The following is a 2994-nucleotide window of genomic DNA, read 5'->3' as shown; positions in this document are numbered from 1 at the left end:
TCCGCCTCCGGCCTGGTCCTGCCCGGCCGGGCCCGGCCCTGCCGCCCTCCTCGCACTTACAGGGGTCTCGCTGCTTTTCCTTCCTAGGACCTAGGAGCGCAGGGCCGGGTCTCCTCTTCAGGACGCCTGCATCCGCTGCCTCGGCAACCGTCACCAGGGAAACCAGCAACGTAGTGTGCAAGACGTCATCACGCCTCTACGGAACGCGACGGAGTCCAGAAAGTTTTGAAAGTGACCGGCGCGGATGGCCAGCTTGAGGTGGCGTGGTGAGCTGGACAAAGGTCATCGTGCCCTTGAGAAGTTTGTGAAGTGTATTTTTAAAAAGTGTTATGGATCAGAGCTTTCGCCTCAGCACATTCTGCTGTCCTGCAAGGTAGTTGGAAAGTGGACGATTTCACCATAAAATTTAACGTAACTATTCAGAGTATCTTTGAAAAACGTGAAACAAGGTGGGGAAGTTTCCGATAGTGAAAAGGGGAACAAAGATAAAAAAAGGACGAGAGAATAGAAACGCTAAGTGAACCAAGTTGTGTTTCTTCAAACTTGGCCTCAGAACAAGACTGCAATAAAAAGTAAAAGGTTCATATTTGAGGGATGGAATTGCACCTTAGAGGATTTGAAAAATAACGAATGTGATTTCTTTTCCTAAAGGGAAACATGCTCCCTAATTTAATGCACTACTGTATTTCAGGGCCATAGAGGGCTGGGAGGCAAAGTTTTAGGAGAAATGATTCAGGGAGATTTGGGTTTTTACAAATTGAGAATCTTCATGTTACCAGGGACTAGGGACTCCTTCCAGAGGTGGTTTCCAAGTTCTTCTGGTCTAGAACAAAGAATTGTACAAAACGTACTTACCTGGCAGGGATGATACCATGATCGCAAAGAATTGGGCGAAACAAGCACAAAAGGTAGAGGTTTTGTTTATTAAAGACAGGAAAAGAAACGTACTCTGCAGAGCAAGCTTGGGCCAAGTAAAAAGTAGGAAAGGAAGCACACTTCACGTCCTGAAGGCAGACCACTGTGGAGGAGAGAGAAGGCCAAGGGAGCCAAGGCGGCCCTTTCGTACCTGCCCTCGTATCAAAACCTGCTGGAATTCTCGCTAGAAGTGAAGACTGCACGCCGATGGGTTTCACAGGCAGGGCTTTGGGGACTCTGCTGCACCTGTGTCCTGGGAGCTTGTAATTAGCAGGTCCGGCCCCCCTCCCCAGCCAGCGTGCCACGCCCCAACGTTGAGGTATCTTGAGGTTACTTTTTGTCCTAAGTGAACGCCCACACTTACGCCAGGCTCAGCTCCCCAGACTTACTATCTGAGGCATTCTGTTTAGAGAAGGCCGGGTCTTTCTGGTTGGTCTCCCCTTGCCTGCCTGTGGAGCTGCGCCTGCGTGACCCCGAAATCTGCGAGGGCAGAGGGACAAGGTGGTGGGGAAGCAGTCAGGCACCAGCGGACCGCAGGGGACTGTGGGCTAACGGAGGTCGGCTGAGGGCTCCTGGAGAGCGCTGCGCCCCAGGTTTCCACCAAGATGAGAACATGCTGTGGCCGCGCCAAGGACGCAGAACAGGCGTCCCCACTGTGTATCGGGGAGGCCGGAAGGCTGCGTGCGGGGTGAGGGTGGGCGCTCTGCTCCCGCAACCGAAGGACGGCTTCTGACGGACGTTCCAGTGGCCTATTCTTACAACACTGGGGACATTTTTCTCTCGACTTATTACTTTTCCACTACTACCACTGAACTCTCCTGCCATTAGTTTCTCAAGAACTTTCTTTAGTTTATAACTTGACATTTTACCATCCAGGGAGCCAAGAAAATCTGAGTCACCACGAACTTCCTGTAAACTCTGCAGATATTAATCCCAGCTGACTTTCTGTTTCTCTAATCAGAACTACTTGTTGCTCTAATCTGAAAATTTTATTGGGATTATCACAGATTACACAGACAGTTGTTAGAAACAATACAGAAATCCCCATATACCTTACACGTTTCACCCAGTGATGACTTTTTTTTTTTTTTTTTTGGTACCAGATTGAACTTGGGACTTTGCATTTGCGAAGCAGGTGGCGGAATCACTGAGCTATATCCCAGCCCGTTGTGACATTTTGAAAAACTATAGGACAATATCACAACCAGGATACCAACATTAACAAAAATCCACTGATCTTAAGATTTGCCCAGTTTTACTGCATTCACTCCTCATGTGTATTTAATTGTATATGATTTTATTATGTACAGGTTGTGTAGCCACCAGTCAGTATGCCAAGCAAGATCACAAGGGTCCCTCCACTGCACTGGTGTGACCACGTCCACTTCCCTTGTGTCCCCCGCTCCGAGCCCTCACCCCTCATGGAACAATATAGCATGTAATCTTTTAGAATATTTTTAACAGAATAATTCTCTGGAGACTCATCCACGTTGTATTAAAAATCCATTCCTCTTTATCACTGAGTAGTCTGTGGACTGGATATACCACTACTTGTTAACCACACAACCACTGAGGGACATCCGGGCGGTTTTCAGTTTGGGAAAGTTATGATTCAGTGGCTGTAAACATTCGTACGCAGGTTGCTGTATATGTGAACATAAGTTTTCATTTCTGTGGAATAAATGCCCGAGGATGCAGACGCTAGCTGAAAGGCAATTCTTTTATCTAGTTTTGTAAGAAATCACCAGTCTTCTAGAGTGACTGTACCATTTTACATTCCTACCAGAAGTATACGTGACTCATTTCTCAACACCCTTGTCAGCGTTTTGTGTTTTCATTTTGGCCCTGTCATTGGGTGTGCAGTGGTATCTCACTGTGGGTGCACGATGATGACGTTGAACACTTTTCATGTGCTTATTGACCGCATTTCATTTAATGATGGGGATGCATTGAGGAAAGCGTTGCTAGGTGACCACGGCATGGTGGGAACATCAGAGTGAAAGCATGCAACCCACACGGGGCACCTGACTACACACCGTGGCCAGGCGGCGTAGCCTGTTGCTCCTGTGGGCTGCAAAC

At 48.0% G+C, this 2994-nt stretch overlaps 1 protein-coding gene across 3 annotated transcripts in view; it reads right to left on the bottom strand.

The window, feature by feature from the left end:
• Nucleotides 1–467, bottom strand: part of Ccdc13 (coiled-coil domain containing 13) — a 36661-nt gene extending 36194 nt beyond the window's left edge. For 2 of the 3 annotated variants that reach the window (XM_010624486.3, XM_033762641.1), the window contains exon 1: nt 61–467. The gene's annotated coding sequence lies outside the window, so the exon portion shown is untranslated. The remainder of the gene's footprint in view (nt 1–60) is intronic. The other variant, XM_010624485.3, reaches the window with a different exon arrangement.
• Between the last annotated feature and the right edge of the window lie 2527 nt (nt 468–2994).

This window comes from Fukomys damarensis, unplaced genomic scaffold, assembly GCF_012274545.1.
Source record: "Fukomys damarensis isolate Sample0158 unplaced genomic scaffold, DMR_v1.0_HiC HiC_scaffold_12, whole genome shotgun sequence".
NCBI classification, from domain to species: Eukaryota; Metazoa; Chordata; class Mammalia; order Rodentia; family Bathyergidae; genus Fukomys; species Fukomys damarensis.
This window is presented reverse-complemented; position numbering and strand designations above follow the sequence as displayed.